This window comes from Oratosquilla oratoria, chromosome 1 (assembly GCF_046742065.1).
Source record: "Oratosquilla oratoria isolate Oo_2021 chromosome 1, ASM4674206v1, whole genome shotgun sequence".
Classification (NCBI taxonomy): domain Eukaryota; kingdom Metazoa; phylum Arthropoda; class Malacostraca; order Stomatopoda; family Squillidae; genus Oratosquilla; species Oratosquilla oratoria.
The window spans coordinates 58,346,603-58,358,817 of NC_134777.1; positions in this window are offsets into that span (position 1 = coordinate 58,346,603).

The following is a 12,215-nucleotide window of genomic DNA, read 5'->3' on the forward strand; positions in this document are numbered from 1 at the left end:
CCTCATCTCAAACACATTCAAACTCCTCTCTTATGTTCCAAGTTTCTGCCCCATATAGCGGTTGGCACAATCATTCCTTCAAATAATCATCTCTTAGCATGCATTCCCAACAGTCTATTTCTCATTACACTTTTTAGTCACCCAAGGCATTTACTCTTCTCTCAGTCTACATTCTCCCTCCACCTCCATTCCTACCTTTCCTGCCACATTTGCCCCCAATTATCTAAAATTATCCACTTCCAGTCCTCTCCCTTAATACTCACTTCACATCACATGACTTTACATTTACCCACACTTATCTTCAACTTTCTTCTGTCACACACCTTCCCAAATTCCGTCACAAACTTCCTTAATCCCTCCTCTGATCCTGCCACAAACACAAATGGCTTATCTCCCATTTTCTTAATTTTCTTTAATCATCTCCAATCCCTAGTACACCCTTGTATTTACCTCTTGGACCACCCCATCTTTATATAATTTGAACAGCCAAGGTGACATGACACATCCCTGGCAAAGCCCAACCTTTACCTCAAACCACTTGTTCTCCATTTCTGATTCTAACACAGGCTCTACCACTCTCAAAAAACTCTTGACTGCTCTTACAGTTTTCCTCCTATTCCATATATCTGCAATACCATCCATAGTGTCTTCCTGTCTACCCTGTCATAAGCCTTTTCCAAATCCATAAAGCCCCAAAAAAACATTCTCATCTTTTCCTTAAGCTTTCTCACATACCTGCCTTACCACAAAAATCTGATTCATGCACCTCTACCTGTCCTAAACCCACACTGTTCCTCACCAATTACTCCCTCTGTCCCTCTCAATCATAACCCTCCCACAAGCCTTCCCAACTATACTCACAAACTGGTACCTCTGATACTACTACACTCACACTTGTACCCTTTTCCCTTGTAAAGTGGACCCATACAGTCAGTCCTCCAGCACTCTACCCTCTTTTAGACAAACATTAAACAACCTCACCAGCCAGTCCACCATCACTGTACCTCCCTTTTGTAGATATTGCATGACATCCATCTAACCCAGGTGCCTTACCTGCTCTCATAATTTTAATAACTGCTTTCACCTCATCTTATTTCTCTTCCATTTTCCTTATTCATCACTTGTCATTTTCTTAACACTTCACACTGCAACTACCTTTCTCTCCCTATCCTCCACATTTAGCAACTCCCTAAAATACTCTGTCCATCTTCCTCTTACTGCCATCTCTTCCAATATCATCTCTCCAGCTGCACCTTATACCTTTTCTTCTCTACTTGATTTGCCTCCCCTTCCTCTCTTAATTTCCTTCCAAAACATTGTATTATTACTTTGAAAATTTTGTCATACTCTTACCCCATTTCACATCTGCTCTCCTTTATCTTATGCTTTACTTCTCTTTGTACCTCTCATATGACTCTACTCCTAATTTACAACCAATCTGTGAATGTTTATTTCTTCTCCTCTACAACCTTCTTTGCTTTATCATCCCACTACTCACTGCCCTTCTATTTCCTCCCATCCTCCTTGTTCCACACACCATCTTTGCACACTTTGTGACTCCCTCCTTGAAACATCCCCATTACTCCACTTCTAGTTCTACTCAATCCTTCTCTCCCTCCCACTCTTCTCTCAGCTTCCTTATTGTACTCCTTTTCTTTCTCATTTAAGCTCTTTACTCTAAGCACCTCCCTACCATCTGTCCTTTTCCTCTTTCTTCATCTATCCTCCTCAACTTACCTTCCACCAAAAAATTATGATATTCCCCCCACTCTCTCCCCTAAAAACATTTACTTCCTACTCTTCTCCTGGTTACTACTATATAGTCCATTAAAGCCATGTGTACCACCCTCTCCTCTCCCATGTGTACTTATGCTTAACTTTTTTACTAAACACTTTGCTATCATCAACTCTAGACACATCTCTACCATTATCACTCCTCACTTCTCAACCACTCTATTGATTTGTCTCCTATCCTAGCACTGAGATCTCCCAATACCACTACATTGACATTTCTCCCTAAACCCTCTATGCATTCATTTAAATCTATCCAAAAAGCCTCCCTTTCCTCTCCACTCTTCTCACTACCAGGCTCACATGCACTTACAAAGACCCACATCTCCTTACCCAGTTTCACCTTTATCCACATTAACCTTGAAGAAACTCCTTCCACTCCACCACACACTTACCTATCTCTTCACTCCTGACACCCTCCCAACTACACTCCCAAACTCAAACTTGCCCCTTCCTTTCAACTTAGTTTCACTCATTGTCAATACATCCATCTTTTCACAAACACACTGTCTCTTCCCTTTTACTCTTACCTGTACCACATCCATGCACATTAAAAGACCCAAACCTTAGAGTTCTGGTTGGAAAACTCCCAGACCCTCTTATGTCTTTCCTTTTTTAGGAATGTCCTCTTTGGGGTTACAGAGAGTAGGATGCCAAGTCCTATCCCAGTCCAGTTTTGTCACCTGTTATGACTAACGTGCCAGTATTCTTTCTCCCCTACCACAGAGTTCAGCAAAAAAAGAAATGAATATTCAGAGAAGTGGTATAGGACAGCATAATGAGGGGACAGTCGCAGTATAATAAAGTGGCATAATTTCTCTATGAATAGAGATTTCTTCTATCATAACCAAAATTATATGTGACTCTGGTCTGTAGGGGTGCCCCATATAATCCCTAAAGTATCAGCTGAGCAGATTTTAACCCCACAATAACATGGAGCCAGTACTCCAGATGGTATGCTAGGGTACTGTATGCTTAAAGTAAATACAAGGTGAGGAAGGCCAAGAGGAAAGCAGTTGTAAGATACAAAATTTTGAAAAGAGTAAGTGAAAGGAGTGGGGGGCAATGTGAGCAAAAGGTTATGTGCTATACAAGGACTGATGACAGATGCATTTCAAGGATGAGAAGCTGGAGGAAGTGAAGATCATACTTTGAGTCACATGTGGGTAAAAATGGACGTAGTGATGAATTATAAGTAAAGGAAATGAGTAAATGTTTAGGGGGAATGAAATTTTTTGTGAAAATAGTTAATTGGGATGAATGTAAATTAAAGACTGCATGATGAATATACAGTGCCTATGGTAGAGACATGGAATATGAAGAAGGCAGAAAGGATGAACCTAAACACTTATGTGATTGAATTCTTATGGAGTATGGTAAATATAACAGCAATGGATTGAATGAGGAATGTAGAGGTGAAAAGAGCTGGTAGACAGGGTAGATCAAAGAAAACAGATGATTTGGGTAAACGGAAAGAGAGGATGGGGTGAACTAATGGTGAATACTAAGAATGAGGTGGTGGTGGAATTTGACACTATAATAATGTCTGATAAGTATGTAGCTAGTTTATACCCACTGCTTCATTGTGTGGTGGCACCCTCCACTTTCATCCACTTGAGAAATTTATGGAGCAGGTAAGAACATCCCTTTAAGCAAAGTAATTTCCTTCTCAATCAGCAGCCTGTCTCCTTTCACCCCTATCTTCCATACTTACATGCATATACCAACAGTTTTTTCCCCTTTACAAGGGAGGTAGCCAAAGTCAAAGGCACAAATCCACTCCTACCCATTTCATCCCCATATACTACATTCCCATTCACCACCCCTCCCTCTTTTTTTGAGCTCCTCCTGGATGACTGGTCTTCTCTGCATCTCGCTCACTGCCCTGGGTCAAGATAACAACTACCATATATATATATATATGTGTGGGTGTGTAAAAGTGATTTTTTATCTTTTTCCACAAGCTGAAATTAGGGAAATGTGCATTTTTTTAGATTAAATTCATGATTAATATAAGTAAAAAATGGACATTCTTGCTGTGGATATGCTTATCTGTTCCATAAATTTCTCAAGTGGATGAAAGTGGGGGGTGCTACTACAATGAAGCAGTGGGGGCAAATTAGCTCCACATTTAACAGACATTATTACAGCGTCAAATTCCACCACCACTAGCTCCTGCAGTCTGACTGCTATGGAAGAACCAAATCTTACTGCATTGCCTATGACCCAAGCAGTACGGCAGGGGATGGGAATGATCCTTCTTCCACATGGTGCCGAGATGTGGGAGACATGAATGGTATGCTTTGAATTGGCCATCCCCTTGTAAGGAGGAACAAATTTACAGGTCTGTTGATTAATAACCTAATCCTATGGTGATGGTGCAGGCCCAGTGTACTGGGATTGAGAGGGAAACACCCCAAGAACCAACTGGAATGATTACTGGTTGAACTCCAGTTCATCTTCAGAATCCATCTCCCTCTTACTCACTCTCCAAACCTCCATCTATCAAAAATACCCCAACCCCCTTAAAATATATATATATATAATAAATAAACAAATAAATAAATAGATAAATAAAAAAAAAAGAGAGAAAATACCCCACCTCCCTCAAATTACCCAGTTACTCTCATACACACTGAAGGACCCTGAACAATAGCAACCTGCCCCTCCTCCATCACTGCCCACTGACAACCCACACCAACAATTATGTCTTGTCAACTTGAACATTCATACATCTAGTCCACAATTGAACTGCCATGGAATGTCCCTTACATCTATAGCACCCAAGTTCTTTTGATCAACTTTGGCTATTTTTCCACATTTTTTTCATACAAGGCTGACTGCTTCCTTTCTGCTGGGCAGTGACATAGAAACAGATCAAAAGTAATACAATACAAACAGAAGTCAAGTTTCTTCCCAGAGAGTTTTATGAGAGGGCCTAAGGTTCAATGGTATCTACAAATAGGGCTGTGTTGTCCATTCAGTAGAACCAAATGTGTCTACAGCAGGATCATTTCTACAGTCACCTGTTGTAGATGTTTGTTTTATTTGTCCAATTTATACAGGTAATAAAAACATGAATAATAAAAAGATGAAGTATATTCACGTAATCAAACACTACTGTTTAGCGTTATAAAGTCAAATTATCCGTGAACAGGACCATGAAATAAACTATGAAGGAATTATAATACAAAAACAAACTGTAGCAGTGACAATATACATTGATATTCAAGATAACAACTACCATATATATGTATGTGTGGGTGTGTAAAAGTAATTTTTTATCTTTTTCCACAAGCTGAAATTAGGGAAATGTGCAGTTTTTGAGATTAAATTCATGATTGATATAAGTAAAAAATGGATAAATGAAAGCCAGACCTTTATATTTGCATATGAATTAAATCTATTTGGTCAGGTTAATGTGTCGTATAATGAGTGAATATGAAGTGGTTTGTTGTGAATTAGTAATCATGTTGCTATAGCTAATAATATGATTGTTTTCACTGAAATTCAGTTGAAACATAGAATAATATACTACAGCCTTGTACTTTAGTAAGGAGTTAAAAAAATACACAAGTGATATATTTTGGCCACTTTTAGATAAACTTTTCTAAGAGAAGAACAAATATAAATGGTTTGTACTGTATTCAATCCAAACACCATTATCATGTCAAGAAAATTATGACTGGGATTTTACAATAAATGCTAAAACCAGCCACATCCACAATGTCTTAGCAAGATGCTTCATGTATCAAACCTATGTCATCCAAATTCTTAGTGTCATTTTAGTAAGATACAAGAGTTCTAATGCCCTCTGTTGTCCTGATCCAGCAGATCTAGGACCGGATCTCTCCAGAAATGTAAAATATTTTTGGTTGTTTTCTTGGAGTCTGGGTCTCCTGGAAGAGAGAACCAGGTCAAAAGATTGATTGACATAAAGGAAGGAAAGAGGAGAGCAGATGTGAAATGGGGTAAGAGTATGACAGAAAATTTTTAAAGTAATAAGATGTTTTGGAAGGAAATTAAAAGAGAAAAAGGAGGCGAATCAAGTAGAGAAGAAAAGGTAAAAGGTGCAGATGGAGAGATGATAATGGAAGAGAAGGCAGTTAGAGGTAGGTGGGCAGAGTATTTTGGGAGTTGCTAAATGAGGAGGAGGATAGGGAGGGAATGGTAGTTGCAGTGGGAAGCGCTAAGAAAATGAGAGTGATGAGTGAGGAAAATGGAGGAGAAATAAGGAAGGATGAAGTGAAAGCAGCTATTAAGATGATGAGAGCAGGTAAGGCACCTGGTCTGGATGGATGCCATGCAGAATGTCTGAAGAAAGGAGGTACAGTGATGGTGGACTGGCTGGTGAGGTTGTTTAATGTTTGTTTGAGAGAGGGTAGAGTGCCAGAGGACTGGAGGAGTGCCTGTATAGTTCCACTTGACAAGGGAAAAGGGGACAAGTGTGAGTGTAGTAGTTACAGAGGGATCAGCTTGTTGAGTGTAGTTGGGAAGGCTTTGGGTCTTAATTGAGAGGATTAGGAGAGGAACAGCGGGAGTAATTGGTGAGGAACAGTGTGGGTTTAGGACAGGTAGGGGTTGTGTAGATCAGATCTTTGTGGTAAGACATATGTGATAAAGCTATAGGAAAAGGTAAGGTTGTTTTTTGGGCTTTTATGGATCTGGAAAAGGCTTATGACAGGGTAGACAGGAAGGTACTGCAGATATATGGGATAGGAGGAAAGCTGTTAAGAGCAGTCAAGAGTTTTTATGAGAGTAGTAGAGCTTGTGTTAGGATTAGAAATGGAGAGTGAATGGTTTGAGGTAAAGATGGGACTTTGTCAGGGATGTGTTATGTCGCCCTGGCTGTTCAATCTTTACATGGATGGGGTGGTGCAAGAGGTGAATGCAAGGGTAGTGGGTCAGGGGTTGGAGATGATTAAAGAAAATGGAGAAAAGTGGAAGGTGAGCCAGTTGTTGTTTGCTGACGACATTGCACTTATAGCAGGATCAGAGGAGGGATTGAGGAAGTTAGTGACAGAGTTTGAAAAGGCGTGTGAAAGAAGGAAGCTGAAGATAAATGTGGGTAAAAGTAAGGTGATGAGATGTACAAGAGGAGAGAGTGACAGCAGGCTGGAGGCGAGCATTAAGGGTGAAAGACTGGAGGAAGTGGATAGTTTTAGATACTTGGGTGCGAATGTGGCAGGAAAGGGAGGAGTGGGGGTGGAGGTAGAATGTAGATTGAGAGAAATGAGTAAATGCCTTGGTGGATTGAAAAGTGTAATGAGAAATAGACATCTGGGAATGGATGCTAAGTGGAGGTTATATGAAGGAGTGATTGTGCCAACAGCATTGTATGAGGCAGAAACATGGAACATGAGAGAGGAAGAGAGAAGGAGCTTGAATGTGTTTGAAATGAAATGTCTGAGAAGTATGATAGGGGTTACTAGGCTAGATAGAGTGAGAAATGAGGAGGTGAGGAGGAGAACAGGGGTGGAAAGGGAACTGGGAGATAGGGTTGATGAAAGGGTATTAGGATGGTTTGGACACATGGAAAGAATGAGTGAAGAAAGATTAGTAAAAGTGTGGAAGGAGTGAATATGAGGGGGCATCCTAGGATGAGATGGATGGATGGGGTGAAAGGGGCATTACAAAAGAGAGGAAGGACGGGAGAGGACAGAAGATAGGGGTGAATGGAGAGGGGTTGTGTATAGATGATGCTGTGATGCATGAGGGGGAGTGGATGAGGGAGGGGGGTGAGGAAATTACGCAGCCCGAAGGGATTTCTCCCCGTCTTCTCCTTTTCTGCATGAGGGGATGGAGAGGGGGAGTCGCCGAAGTTATGAAGCGGCCTTGCTGTGGATGTGCTGTGCCTTGCGACACTGCTTCTGACCCAGGGCAGTGGACAGGATGCAGGGATGACCTGTCATCCAGGAGGTGCCAAGATAAGAGGGAGGGTGAAGGGAAGTGGAATATATAGGAAATGGAATGGTTGGGAGTGGTTTCTATGCCTTTTTATTTTTGGCTACCCCCCAGGTAGGGGGAAAAAGCCTTTGGTATATGTATGTATGTATGACATATTATATAATATTTGATAAGGTCATTAGCAGTAAAACAGATGTTAACAAGGTAGCCACATTGGTAAGGAATTAAGATCAAGTAAACCAAGCTGGGGGAGGGGATTTTTATTTGTTTTGCTGGCAAATAAATTGTCTCCATGGCATTGTAACTGGCTGATGAAACTAACACATGATGGATCATTTATGGACTGTGCCTATGTGAACATATGAACAGTAAATCCTAATGTAATGAGCTATTTCATACATAATTCTGCTGGGGAGAGAGGAAGTAATATAATCTAATATAATGTCTGTGCTACTTTTTTTTTTTTTTTTTTTTTTTTTTTCTAGATGTAATCACTACACTGTTCATCTAAGAGATAAGCAAACCAGTCTAATAAATAATTTAAAAATTCACTATTATCTATGGTGAGCAAATTCTTGTGATGGGAATTGGCTGTTATAAGGAGATTAGTTCTCCATAAGGAAGTTTTTGGCTCGGTAATTTATGACAATGTTGCTATTATTGCTTCTGTCAAACATCCTTTCAGCACAGCTGAATTTCCCACAAGTAAACTTAAGCGATAGGTTTACACCTAAAGACTGGGATGAACAATGAGGAATTTGATCCACAAAAGCACCAGAATAATAAGTAATTGATGCAGACATTTTTATGGTCCATTCTCATCATTACTGAAAGTTTAAATAGATGCTATTGTGAAGCCTTGTGAACTCTGTCCCCATAATAAGTCAAAGTACAGGTCTAGAATATTAGTGTGATAGGATGACATATTAGAATTATTGTATTTGGGAAGAGACAACCCCATGACAGTACCCAGGTGCAAGGTGATGAGGAAAATTTAATACTTTCAAATAGATCACCTTACTGACCAAAATTATAACATTGAGATACTGCCAGAAGATTACATATTTGGAACTCATAATATCCAAAACTACTGAAGCTCCCTTTCCACATACAAGATCTAACTAATAACTTAAATGAAACTGCCATGATTATAGCAGGGTGAAATGCAATTTTATCTGTTGAGTAGGTTGTAAGAACTTCGTAAAATCGACTCTTGTAAAATTGCATTCCTTCCAGCATTACAGAAATAAGTGCATCTCTGGCTGGGACTTTACATCAATTATTTTGAAGATAACTAGGCCTTTTGAAAAATGGCTAATGCAGATGGCTTCCATATCTCCACACGTCACAATGGAATACAACCTGGAATTCGTCTGCGTTGATCTTCCAATCCTTCATTTACCAGAATATAGTTTTTTTTATTTGTCATTATTATTATTATTATTATTATTATGGATGCTCCCTGGCTGAGCAGGTTAGAGCATCACTATTTGTGACAGAGGTCAGGGTGACAGCAATTTGAACACTGCCATGGGTGAGTTGAACCTAACCTAATAGATGGAGTTTGTGACATTACATCGAATCATCAAATCATTATTATTATCATTACTATTTTCCAATATATCATAGTTTGGATGCAGTCCTGCAATACTTGGTTGAAGATTCTTTGAGGCTATTATTATCACTGATATTTCTGCTATAAATTTACTTCATGATAACTTGGGTTGCTAGTTACCACCATGCAAGGACTTGATTTAGGTCTTATGAGTCCATGTGAACTTCATGAACATCTTTGTGCAATTAAAAATCAGTTATGCATTTAGAACAATCAGAGACAAAATGTATCAATGTACACTGTACTTGTCAAAATGTGATGCTACAGTTTTAGATCCAAGGCAGTTGGATAGTTAACAATACTATGGAGGTTCTGGACACGAAAACTTAAAAGCTGTAATTTGTACAATTTGCTATATCGTTCATTCATAGGTGTCACTCAAGTATATGGTCTATGCAGCTTACAAATTAATACTGCTCATTACTGTCAAAGTCATCATCGTCTTCATCATCATCATCATCATCATCATCATCTTCTTCTTCATCAACATTATCCTCATCTTCATTGTCTGAAATTAATAAACATGTACATTTTAGAACAAACAAAGAGAGAAAGGTATGCAAGTAAATGTTTAGGGCAATTGAAAAGTGTTAGGAGATATAGGTTATCTGGGAATGAATACAAAAGTAAGGTTGTATGAAGGAGTGATTGTGCCCACAGCACTGTATAGAGTGATATAGAATGTGAAGGAGGCAGACAGAGATTCTACATACATCTGAGATGAAGTGTTTAAGAAATATGGTCAGGTGCGACAAGAATGGATACAATTAGAAAGAAATATGGAAGCAAGATGGAGAGTAGGGATAGAAAGAGCTGGTAGAGAGGGTAGATCAAAGAATGCTGAGATGGTTTGGGTATATTGAAAGGATGAGTGAGAAAAAGTACCAAAATAAGTGTGGAAAGGAAAACTGGATGGAATAAACCTGTAAGACCAAGAATAAGGCAAATAGATTGGGTGAACGGGGCATTGTATGCAAGAAGAATGCCTGTTCAGCAAGGAAGAGAGTGCAGAAGATAGGAGTGAATGAAGGGGTTGTAAATGGATGAGGAAATTATATGGCACAAGTGTCTTGTCTGATCTTGTCTGATCCATAAATTCTTCAGGTACAGAAAACTCAATTTTTTTTTTATAAAACACCATGGACTAGCCTGACGGTTTGCATCCAAGAATCTTAAAGAAAACGAAAAGAAAGATTGTTGTTCCATTAAGGGGAAAAAATCAATCGTACTAAAATTGACAAAAACATATTAATCCATTTTCCCCCAAAAAGTAGATTCAGGTGATTTGACACAGGTCTTCAAGATTCTAAAGGTAATTGACAAAATTTTCACTATGAATGAGGATCAGACAAGAAATAATGGTCTTTAATTGTCAGGAAGTAGATTTAATTTGGAAATGGGTAGAAACAACTTCCCCAACCATATAGTAAATGAATGGAATAAACTTCTTGCAGAGGCAGTGCAATGTAGTACAGATCGAAGTTGTAAGATTCATGTATATAAACACCTAAGCAATATGCTGTAATGCGTGCCATTTATTTTTATTTATTATGTTTATTATAAATTAGTTATTTTTCTCTTTGTTTATTATCATTATTTATTTTATTAATTTATCTATTATCCCACACCCACCCACCCACTTCCTACCTAGTTATGGATCAAAAGGTCTCCTGTTGGCATGCTCTTCCTATGTAATCCTTTGTCTATGATGAAGCAACTGGGGTAAATCAGCTCAGGTGCTGTGTTTTGCTACATTGCCTTTGATCTGAGCAGTGTGGCAAGGGATGGAGATGAACTTTCATCTAGAGGCTGTACAGATGTATTGAGCCAGTTGGAGGGAAGAGTAACATTACATTCAAAAGTTTGGTGTACCTAAGGGTATGCCTTGCTATTAGATGTATTCTGATATAACTGATACATATGCTGCTGCAATGTAAATATAACACTAATAAGTATATCACACTTTTGTCAAGAGGCTTTCCCCACATTATAACAGGAGTGGCCAAGTGCAATGCATTACAAGGTATATTTTTACAGTACTGTGTCTAACCATGCCAGGGAGTGAATTATGGGTTAATAAAGGTTTATGGTGGTGTTTTTATAGTTTCTGCTTAAAAAAAAGTAAACAACTTGCTGGGTATTCTTTTGTTTCATCTTAATTTCTCAAACTGTAAGAAAAAGTAGAAGAAATTTTTATCTTTTTATGCAAATGAGAATAGGAAAATTTACATTGTGTAATCATTATTTGAAGAAATGAAGCAAATAAGGCTAGGTTTTATGATTCTTACAAAGAAAAATTCAAAACAGGTGACAGTTTTGGAGTTCTAGAAACAAATGTAATCAACAAAATAAATATTTTTAATAAAGTTTAAAGGCTGATAGTGTTGTTTTCATAAGAAAAGGTTTCATATATCTAAAAAAAAAACAAAAAAAAAAACAGTTCTAATCAATGTAGATTTTTTCTTCCTTATAGTATTTTATGTCCATACCTAATTTAGGTTTTGTAGTGTAAAATGTTATGGAAAAGAAAATGGAAAAATTGGTTAGTGTCTTTAGAATCTTTATAAGAAGAAATATAGCTAATAAGGTTACACTTAGCTATTAAGAAAAAATATTCAGAATGGGTGATGTTTCTGAATTTAGAACATGAAAGTAATGAAGTCAACAAAACAATGTTTATAATGAAGAATTTCTTGGGAACTAGAAGAACTAGTTGAAATAAGAAAAGAGTGAAAAATAAAAAACTATCAATGAAGGTCTACTGCAAAATACCTCAGTTACTTTACTGTACAATATGACAAATAGTATTTACCTAGTTGTATTTTACAGGACGACAGCTATGCTCATAGTGACGTGTTTTCGTATCTCTCCACAGCCAGTTTATACTTAAAATCGTGTATAG